At 34.4% G+C, this 11,127-nt stretch overlaps 1 long non-coding RNA gene across 1 annotated transcript; it reads left to right on the forward strand.

Annotated features, from left to right (window-relative positions):
- Positions 1-525: 525 nt before the first annotated feature.
- Positions 526-10,765, forward strand: LOC136155314 (uncharacterized). Its single transcript, XR_010660775.1, has 4 exons — positions 526-598; positions 1,696-1,898; positions 7,093-7,201; positions 9,774-10,765. It is a non-coding gene; the product is annotated as an uncharacterized lncRNA (long non-coding RNA).
- Positions 10,766-11,127: the final 362 nt, after the last annotated feature.

Genomic DNA, 11,127 nt, shown 5'->3' on the forward strand with positions numbered 1-11,127 from the left:
AAAAGTCAGGAGACAGCATACAGTCACTTAACTGCTGAGTATAAATCAATGTAGTAGAATGTATATAAATTTAGTATATAACTGCTTGGTATTTATTGGGGTGTTAAATGTGTTAATTTGCTGTCTTTCATGGCCATGTTGGTACAAGCTTAGTTTTTCTGTCTTCAGCAAATCTTTTGAGTCTCAGTTGGTCTGTCTGAAAAATGAGAGTAATCCACCTTGTTATGTTATTTCAGAAGTTACAAATATCTTAACTATTCCGTGTATACTGTATGGAGACTATTTGTAATCACCATCACCACAAAGTATCACTGTTGTTGTTGGGCTGTAATTTATTATTTATAATTAGTAATAGGTAATATATGTAAAGTACTTTGCATTTTATATGTTTTCAGATAGATCTGAAATAACATTTTTCCCCCAGCAGACCTAAATGCCAAGAAAGTTAAAATCATATCTTCAAAAAGTCATTTAGAATTTCGTCATATTGAGATACTGTGTTCTTTTTTACAGGAAGTACTTAAACAACTACAAGGAAGTATTGAAGATGAAGCTATGGCTTCTTCTGGACAGATTGATTTATTAGAGCGTCTTAAAGGTAAATTTTTAAAAAGTGTTTTAAAGTAATTTTTTTAAGCTCCAGTTGTCAGCTTTAGGTGTGTGTGTCCAAATACAGCTTCTCTTGATTAGAATGTTGGTGTTGGATTTTCTTAGCCTCATGCATTAGGATGTAATTTTTAAAGTACAAATACGTAAAAAGTCTATTTGCTTGTCATTTTTTCAGTTATAACATTTAACTGCCTTTAAATAAACTATTTTAGATACCTTTCTTGACAATTTTCAGCTCTTTCTAAAACGCATTGCTCTTTTGCCAGGAGTCAGTGCCCTTCTTTGTTCCATTCAGAATAGAAGTGCTTTATCTTTGCACTTATATACACACAACACTGATTTTAAGCCATTTTAAATAGAATTTTAAAAGAATGTCTTTCTTGTTTTATCACTTAAAAATTCAAATGTCAAATCAGTAAGTTTTAATTGTAATTGAAGATGGGCAGAGAAATTACTTTTGGATCCCCAAATATATTATTACTTAGTAGGAATCTAAGAAAGCACATTCTGTCTAATTTTTCTTTAACATACTTTTTCCCCACCAGACTGACTCAAGCTATCTTGGAGGGAAAGTTTAGCTATTCTGTTCATAAATAATTGTTCATTCACTCATATACATTTGTGGCTTTCTCTGATAGAAATCTATAGTTGCAGGCCTCTAAACCAAAAGATGAACACTTTTTATTTTTTAATGACCCAATATTTGTGTATATTGCAAGATGGTCACCACCACAAATGTACCCTTTTATAAGTGCTTTGACCTGGTGTTTTTTTTGTTTTTTTTTTTTTTCCAGGACGTTTCTGTTTTAGAACCAGTAGTCAGTGAATTTTTCTGGTCATCAGCATTTGAGATAAGGATTTCTTCTGTCCCTGTATAGATCTGCTGCTCAATAACTGCAATAATTTAGTACTCCTGCATACTTTATGTGATATATATATAATGTATTTCAATTATAAAATGGTTTAAAATTTGAGGGCTAAATGTGAACCTAAGGTTTCATTATTAAAAGATAATATAATACATTAGCAATATTTTAGATCACTTAAAGCAGTTGTTTTATAAAAACTTGTCTGTATTTTATTTAGAACTTAACTTAGATAGCAGTAATTTCCCTGGAGTGAAACTACGGTCCAAAAATGTCCCTCCATTCTTACGGAAGCCGAGAAGGATCTGTATCTAGTCGCTCAGGAGAGTGCAGTCCCGTTCCTATGGGTTCATTTCCATGAAGAGGGTTTGTAAATGGAAGCAGAGAAAATACCGGTTATTTAGAAGAACTTGAAAAAGAGAGGTAACATTTCTTCATTAAGTAGTAAACTTTTATGCTCCAATTTTTGCTAGATTTTGTCGTTTTGTGGCAATACAGAATAGGAGTTATGAAGCGTGTGTTGGAGGATCACAAGCAGCACTTAGAGAGCATTTTCCATTCATTGTCTCAGAGTGATGAATTACTGGGCGTCCTTACCTTACACCTGAAAACGTGAAGGAGGCAGCTTCTTGGGACTCCAGTGCTCAGATGCTCTGTACAGTGAATAATGTACGAATAGTATGCATAATCACAGTGGCTAAAATATGTAATGCGTTTTGATTGACTTTTTGGTTATCTTTTCAAATGAATTAAATGACTACCAGATTCAGTATAAGGTGACTGGTTTCCATTATTAAAGACCTATTTCAAGGAGTCACAAATGAAGCAGTTTATCAGTTTTGGTTTCTTAAAAAAATGTTGCCTGATAGAGAATCAGTTCTCCTTTCTAAGAGCTAGTGTGTTAATTCTTTTCTTCTTGAAGTTAAAATCATCACACTACAAGTATCAGAATATATAGTTACCAAGCACTTGGTCAAGTATTTTTGTACGTCCTATGAGATTATAAATTCCTTTTGCATGATTAATACCATATTATATTGATATTCCTAAAAGTTCTATTAGACTTTCAAGAAATACTCAAATGTATAAATGTTAATTTGCATAAATGTCCAAATGTATAAATTCTCTGGGATCTTGGTCAAGTCTTTAAATTTTTGTGTCATTTCCTTCTGTAAAATAGGAATATGGTTCTACCTTGTGGAGTTATGAACAATGGATATTAACATATGGAAAATACCCAGCATATCTCATTGAGAGTCAAAAGACCTTTTACTACTTTCTCTCTGGTTTTAGATGTGTACATCTCTAAAAATAACAATAATCATGGGCCAGAAATAGTGTTAAGCTTTCTTTAATCTCTTGAGTTTCAGTGAATCTCTGTTTCATATCTTGAACCAGGACTCTTTCTGAGAGTCTAGGAAACAGTGTCCTGAAAAACCAGAAGCTAATTGGAGTGTACATTCTTCCATCGCTTTGTCCCCTTTGAACTCTGTCAAGAGGCATGTGAGCATGCCAGTTTTCCTAAGAACTTGCTTTGCTTTATGTGATAAAGGCCTAATTTTATTCACAAAGAGTGTGTGTGTATGTAGTTGTCAATACCCTGTGTCCTCCTGGCTCCCACCGTTGTTTGAAGGTAGATTTAGCCCTTGTTTATGGGACAAAATCTGTGTTTTGCTCTTGTACTTGAATGATAGTTTGGCTAGGTCTAGGCTCAAACTCATTTTCCTTCTTTATAATCAGTGTCACTGATGAGAAATTGCATATCAGTCTTAATTCACGTTCCTTTGCAGGAAGTCATTTTTCTGAAGTTTTTAGAGTACCTTGATATGTGTTTTCTTGATTCATCATACTGGATACTACTCACTGTGCCCTTTTGATCTGGAAATTTATTTTCTTCAACTTTTGAAAATTCTGTTATTTCTTTGATGATTTTACCCCCTCTGTTTTTCTGTTCTTTCTTTCTAGACATCCCTTAAGTCAGAGAACTACCTCTGTATCTTTTTTTCCTTGTTCTCTGTATTACCTATAGATACAGTAAGTTTAAGTGACATAAGTGTTAGAAAACACTCAAGCCAGAACTCAAGCCCAGATGCATACCCTTTTTTTTTTCTTAATTTATTTTTGTTTTTGACTGTGTTGGGTATTCCTTGCTGCACAGGTGCTTTCTCTAGTTGCAGAGAATGGGGTCTTGTTCTGCCACACGGGCTCTAGGGAGCACAGGCTTCAGTGGTTGTGACGCGTGGGCTTAGTTACCCTCTGGGCATGTGGGATCTTCCAGGACCAGGGGTCAGACCTGAGTCCCTGCGCTGGCAGGAGGATTCTTAATCGCTCTGCAGCCAGGGAAGCTCCATGACCTTTTTGAACCTCAGTTTTCCAGTTAAAAGATGCTGTGAGGATGAAATTAGATATTTTTTAAAAACTCCTTAGTACTCTTGTCTGATACACCCAAATAGTTATTGTCACATTAGCCAGTAATACTTTTTAACAAATATTTAAATGCCTGATACATGTGCCATGTTCTTCTAGATGATCCTGAGTTAGCTAGAGGACTAAGAAGACATGAAATTTATGTCAGATGAGTTTATTTATCTTCCTTGGTTCTTGTCTCATTGCAGCAAAAATTTGGAGCAATGGACCAAAAGGTATAGAACATCAGGCAAGTTACAGCTCAGTTCAGCTCAAGCGGACAGACCTTTTATTAGTAAGATACTCCCAAAGGAGCCCTCCTCATCTTCCCTGTGGATCCCTCTTGGTCCTCTTTTATGTGTCCAGTCTCCTCCTTTTGGACATGCCTGGTGCAGAGTAGGGCTTGTACCCGCCACCAATCAATGAGAGGAATGCAAATGGTCAAACATTCAAGGCCGATTGACAGTTTCAAGTTATATAACAGCAGGCTGTGTTGTTTATGCCTTCCCATGTGTCTTCGCCTAATGCCATCTTATAATTAGATGTAGAATATTCATGAGCCCTTAATGGTCCCCTAACTGCCTAAAGTTACTTGGAGAAGTCCCTATGGTGGTTTTCTGTCCACTGTGTGCCCAGGGCCCATGTGTTGAAAAGTCTCTGTGGTTATTTTGTAGCATCTGTGAGCTCTCATGGGTGTGTCTGGGATGGAGGTCAGAGATCAGTTTGCATCCCTTTCAGCCAGGCCTCCCCTTGTTTATGTCTAACTTCCTAGCTAACATTTACATTTTAAAGAAGACTGTTGACAGTCACTAAATACGCCTTCAATATGCTAAACAACAAAGACCCACCAGCTTCTGAGTCTGTGCCTTGTTTCAGTTTTGAGCCTTAAATACAGTGATTTGAGTTATAAGATCAGTTCCTATCAGTTAGCCACTTGTTACCATGTTGGCTCTTGACTTTGGCTTCCCAAGAGTATTTTGCCAGAGTTCAGTCTTAAAACTTGATAGCAACAACTTGGCCCTATTCTCCTTAACGTTTTTCTCACTCCAGTACCATCACTAAAATTAGCTTATTCATTTGAGCACTTTTAGCACCAGATCTTGATTAAATAGGCCAATTTATTGAAGATTAATCAGAAGAAATAGCATCTCCCTCTGTCCCTTGTTCCCTTGCCTTGGTCCTGGTGGGTCCTGCAGGTGCTCACCAGGGATCATTAAAAAAATAGGATCAGATCTCATGTTTTTGCTAGTGGTAATACCCAGCCTGTGGAAGGGGTTCAGGATTTCTGCACTGCTTTCTCCTGCTCCTGTTGTCAAAAATGGAAGGGAGAGGGCAGCTTCTCAATGGTCAGCACCTCTGCCCCAGGTTGGCACATCGTAACCAGGAGCTGGCTTCTTCCCATGAATTCCCCCACTACTGAGGTTGCCGCAGCAAAAAGTGAAGGCTTATTCTTATTTTTTAAGTTGCTTCTCAGTAAAGAATGGAAAGTTTAGCAAGAGTAGAACCTTCCACATACATGCATACTTATTCATCAAGAAAATACAATCAAATAGAATTTTAAAGTATTAATAACAGAGTCAGAGTGGGGAATGACTCGGTAAGAGTGAAGCCCAGAAGCTGTAATAAAAAATATCCTCATATTCAAGTGAGTCACTGAGAAAATATATTTATAACTGACAGAGTACTATCATTCTTAATACAGAAGAGGTCCTATAAATAAGAAAAAGTCACAGAAAAGGAAATAAAAATGGGTTTTAAACTTGGAAAAATGCTTACACTTACCTATACTAAAAGAAATCAAATTAAAACCATAGTGAAAAAAAAAAAAAAAAACAACAAACAAACCCATAGTGATAGGGAATTCCCTTTTGGTCCAGTGGTTAGGACTCTGCACTTCTAATGCCATGAGCTGGGGTTCCATCCATGGTCTGGAAACTAAGATCCCACAAGCTGTGCAGTGTGGCTGAAAACAAGGAAGTCCATAATGATATACCATTTTTTAAACCCTAGAAATGTAAAAGAATCTAAAAGGTTTGATGAAGCATTTATATTGTCAAAGGTGGCAGAAGCATAAATTGGTACAATATCTAGTAAGGACAGTAAGTTAAAAGTTTACATATCCTAGGAATTTGTCATCTACACATGCTTGCATATTTGTACAATGAAGTTATATATAAGTATATTCAATGAAGCACTGTTTATAATAGCAAAAGATTAGAAAGACCCTAAATGCCCTCTAACATAGAACCAGTTATTATTTATTCTTTTATGGATTCATAAATATCTTTGCAGCTAGCAAAAAACCACATAGGACCTTTTTATATTCTGGTACAAGAATGATCTCCAAGATAGACTTTTAAGTGGTAAAAAGTTGTAAGACAGCACAGATAATAATATGCTATTATTTATGTTTTAAAATGTACATGTACATATGTACACATATATTCTTTCATTTTTATAGAATGTCTCTGGAAATAAATATAAGAGAATAATAGTGGTCGCTTAGGGAAGGAGTCACAAAAAAGGACATAGATCATATACTTCTTGTACCTACTGATTTTTTCCTCTTAACCCTTTATTTTGCATTTATGTTTATATTGATCAGATACAGAGTATTGATATAGAATATTGATATAGGTTGTTATTGAGGACATCATCGATTGGGTTGTCAGAAATTATGTAACAAGTTCATCTTCAGATTCCAAGCCTAAGAAAATGTCTCTCTCCCTCAGAACAACCTCCTGTTACCACACAGTGATAATATATTTCTTATTTTGACTAATAAGAAGCTGAAAGCTACGTGCAATAGTTCCCTATACTCTAAATTTATTTTTTGCATAATTACTGCTTTTCTTTGCTCCTTTATTATACTTTTTATTCTTATATTTGAGTTTTATTAAATCTATACTTTTAACTGTATACCAACATCAAATTCGTAGACTCTAAATGTGAAGAAAGCATTTGGTTGAAATGTAAATATTCTAGTAAGAATGGTTGCCATCTTATTTAGCTGAAAAAGTTTAAAACTTTTAATATTCAAATTTTAATGACTGTAATCTAAGTCCCACCTTCAGAAATCTAAAATTAGTCAAATTCTCACTTATTTATTATATTACTTTAAATAGAAAACATTACAGTTATAGCTTATGAGAGTTGCTGTTATGTGCTCCATATTAGCATTGTGTAAACTTAACTTTTTTTTGAAAAACAGATCATTGCTTCTTGCTGACCTTGACAAAGAAGAAAAGGAAAAAGACTGGTATTATGCTCAACTTCAGAATCTCACTAAAAGAACAGATAGCCTTCCTTTAACTGAAAATGTAAGTAACTTGACAAAATAACTTATTTTTATATCTGAAAGTGTATATAAGTTTATAACTATATAGTTATTTGTAAACTGTAATATGTTTTATCCAACTTCAACATAAATATATAGTCAATGAATTTTGTATGTAGAGATGATAAAACTAAAAGATTCAGGATTCAACTAGGTGTTTTATTATTTGACGTGTTGAATTACCAAAGATACTCTGTAGAAATGTTTACTACCATCTGTCTGTTTTTTGAACTATATTACAGGACTTGTGCCAGATGGTTTTTGCAGTGAAAGTATCTTTGAGATAACCTGAGTCCTATTCTAGTTATTGTAAATGACAGTAGCTGTTGGCACAGATGTTAGAGCTTTTTGCAAGCACTAAAAGTTGTTTGTTTTGCTAATATAACTATGTAAAAAATAACTTAATTCTGTCAGCCTCTCCCTCCCCACCCAAGCTCTCCAAGTCAACTGTTCTATTCATGGGGTGACACGTATAAGAACATTTCTGAAATACATTAATAATTTTAAATAAGACTTTATTTTAACTGTTACCCATAAATTTTAAAACAATTTTTTAGAAATAGGCCAGTTAAAATTAATCTTCAACTCTTAGCTTAGATTTTTCATTTTCTAATAGTTTTGAGAGGACATTATAAAAGAAGAAGTAACAATGAAGGAAAAACCTTTTCCAGAACACGCAGTTAATCACATTCCTGCATGGGTGGGCATTGTCTGGCGGGAGCTAGAACTAGAAACTTCAGTGGTCAGCCTCCTGAGCACAAACTTATCCAGGTTGTGAGAGGGAAAGAATCTCCCTTCCTGACAATGTCGTTAACATCATTTTGGGAGCTAAGGAGACACCACAAGTGAAAGAACAGTTCATAGAGAGTGTGGACGTATGAGGATTAGGAACTCAGTAGGGTTTGAAGGGATCGTTGCTCTTAATATTAAAGCACTGTTTTGCTTAACATTCACTTTGGTAATTAAAATGTACAGTATTTAGAGTCTAGCTGTCTGCATGCAGTTGTGTATGAAACAGTTCAAGAGCAATTGGTTAATACCTGAAACAAAGATCAGTTGTCAGCTCATTCCCATATTAATTTACCATATAGTCAGTCACATTTATTTAAGAGGATATGTAAGACATTATAGACCATTAGGCAACATTAGCAAATGTAAATTGCTTATATTTCATAAATATTTTTAAATTCACAAAATTTTTATTTTATATTGGGAAGGCAGGTTAAGAATGCTTTCATATAGAAATACTTATCAGGTTACCAGGCATTGCTTAAAACATCAAATATAAACCACGTTATTGTAATATAATGTGTCATCTTCAACCTTTTGCGCAAGGGATTTTTGGAAGTGGAGGACAAAAAGTGTAGTTATAACATGACTCACAGCATGGAGACTATTTCAACTGTGTTGCAACACATAATGTGGATATGCCTATAGGAACGCATCCTGCATATGTCGTCTGTATATTGCAAGGGGAAAGGGTGAAAGCTTCTCTAACTTAACCTGACAACACATTTTGGGATTCTTAGGCCTACAGAATGCTCTTCTGAGTCAGACACATACACATGCAGCTTTTGTCTGTCTGTGTGTGTGTGTGTGTGTGTGTGTGTGTGTGTGTGTATGTAGGATCTTAGTTTCTGATCAGGGATCAGACCTTCACCCTTGACAGTGAGTGTGTGGAGTCCTAACCCCTGGACCTCCAGGGAATTGCCCACATGCAGCTTTTTATTGGACTTACAGAGCATGAAGAATCTACAGCACTTCCTTATTCCCTTCGTGGTCTGTTATAACTGTCACTCATTATTTTGTCCAGCTGTTCTTTTAGCCTTGGAGCATGTCTTTGTAAGTTTCTTTGCCTTCTCCTTTTTTCATTTTTTATACCTAGCAGTTACCACAACATCTGGAATTGTAGTTAAGAGGGCTAATAAAGTTTTGAATGCACTAACACCCACTCCATGAAGAAGTACTTTTTTTGGTTTGTTTCAACTTTGGTTCATATTTATATTTTTACCAAAAAGTTTGTGCTATCTTGCAATTTATTTTTATATAAAAGCTTTTCTTTATTCTGTCTTCTTTACTTTACATGTGGGAAAGTTCTCTCTATTTAGTCTCCATGTACATAAGAATCCTGAAGTGAGGTATAAACTTAAGGATGATGGACCTGATCCTTGATTTTTCTATTTTGTCCACATTAATATTCTAATTTTTAACAGTTCAAAGTAGTGCTTCTTCAGGGCAGAAGAATTGTAAGGTAACTGAAAATAGGCTTACCTTAACTGGATAAATATATATATTTTAAAGAGCTAGTACAATTTAATTAAAACTATTTGTGACTGTGGGGCAGTAAAAGTGTTTCAACTCTTCACTTCACATCAGAAAGCCAGGCTGAGCCTAGCAGTGATCATCAAGTTTTAGGACTTCTTAGAGTAAAAAATAACTTTCTTATGATAACTTATGTATTTGTTTATTCATTTTCTTTATGGATACTTATATGCTTTTTTATTTTTACTGATAAACACAAGATATTAACATTTCCATTTTACTTGTGGTTTTAGTTTTCCTTACAAACAGATATGACCAGAAGGCAGTTGGAATACGAGGCAAGGCAAATCAGAGTTGCAATGGAAGAACAACTAGGTAGTTGCCAGGATATGGAAAAACGAGCACAGGTAACATATTTATTATTAAACTATGAAACAGTAGTAGCTAGATTTCTATGAAGAATCTAATGAATTACAGCTCTGTTAACTTTGGTTAAGTTTTATTCTTAAAGATTTTTTAAAGTCTATCTTTACTTTGGCACTAGTTCAAAATAAGAATAGTTTACTATGGCTGCTGGGAAGCATAACCAGTATTCACATAATTCTGCCTTCATATTTCAATTCTCGGATACTGTTCTGCTATGCCTTGGAATTATAAGAGGGAAGAAGAATTCAATTCTGGTCATCTTATTAGTTGCTAGCTAACTTCAGTTATCCTTTGAGATTTTTACTTCTGTGTTTGTGTAATGAAAAAAGGAAAGTCTCATTCGAGGAGAGAAACATATAAAAAGAACCTTGGGAAGAGAAACAAATTGAATGGAGAACATTCTCATGTTTCTACCCTCAACTATGTAAAGAAAGAATATTGGCATAAGAAAGGATTTCTTAAGACATTAGACTAATTATAAAGACTGGTAAAATTCTACTATTTTAAAATTAAGAATTTATCTTATATTAGGTACCTTAAAGAAAATGAAAAGGGGAAAAAGCATGTTTGGGAATTCCCTGTCTGTCCATTTGTTTGGACTCAGTGCTGTTACTGCCAGGCCCTGAGTTCAGTCTGTGGTCAGAGAACTAAGATCCCGCAAGCCAAAATGGCACGGCCAAAAGAAGAAAATAAAAAGGTGAAAAGATAAGTTACATATTGGGAGAAGGTATTTATCACCATATAAGTGGTATGGAATCAAGAATATATAATGAATTTCCAAAGATACTTTAAATTATATGATACAATTAATACAGATTTAGTATTTGTAACAGTTGGTGTTTTCATGAAATTATTTTAAAATACCAGGCAGATTTTGTTTGTTGATAGAAAAACTATGAGAAATTTTACTCTGGTTTATATGAATTTGCGTTTTTAGAATGTGAATTTATGGAATACTGTATACATGTTTTTCTATATCTGTTAATGTGTTTGCTTTTAGAGGTTCTTAAGAAATGAGATGTTGATATGAAAATGTCTGTATTAATGTATAAATATAAATAAGTATATTCCAGACAGCTTACTCTAGAACAGGTTAACTTGAGTTCTTTCTTGGCCATTTTGTCCAGATATGTGCAGATGTATTCATTTTAATTTTGTTCTGGAATATAGTGTTCTTTTGCTAGTTAATATTCTAAGGAATTTTTAGTCCATATTTTATAA

Source organism: Muntiacus reevesi, unplaced genomic scaffold, assembly GCF_963930625.1.
Source record: "Muntiacus reevesi unplaced genomic scaffold, mMunRee1.1 SCAFFOLD_116, whole genome shotgun sequence".
Lineage (NCBI taxonomy): Eukaryota > Metazoa > Chordata > Mammalia > Artiodactyla > Cervidae > Muntiacus > Muntiacus reevesi.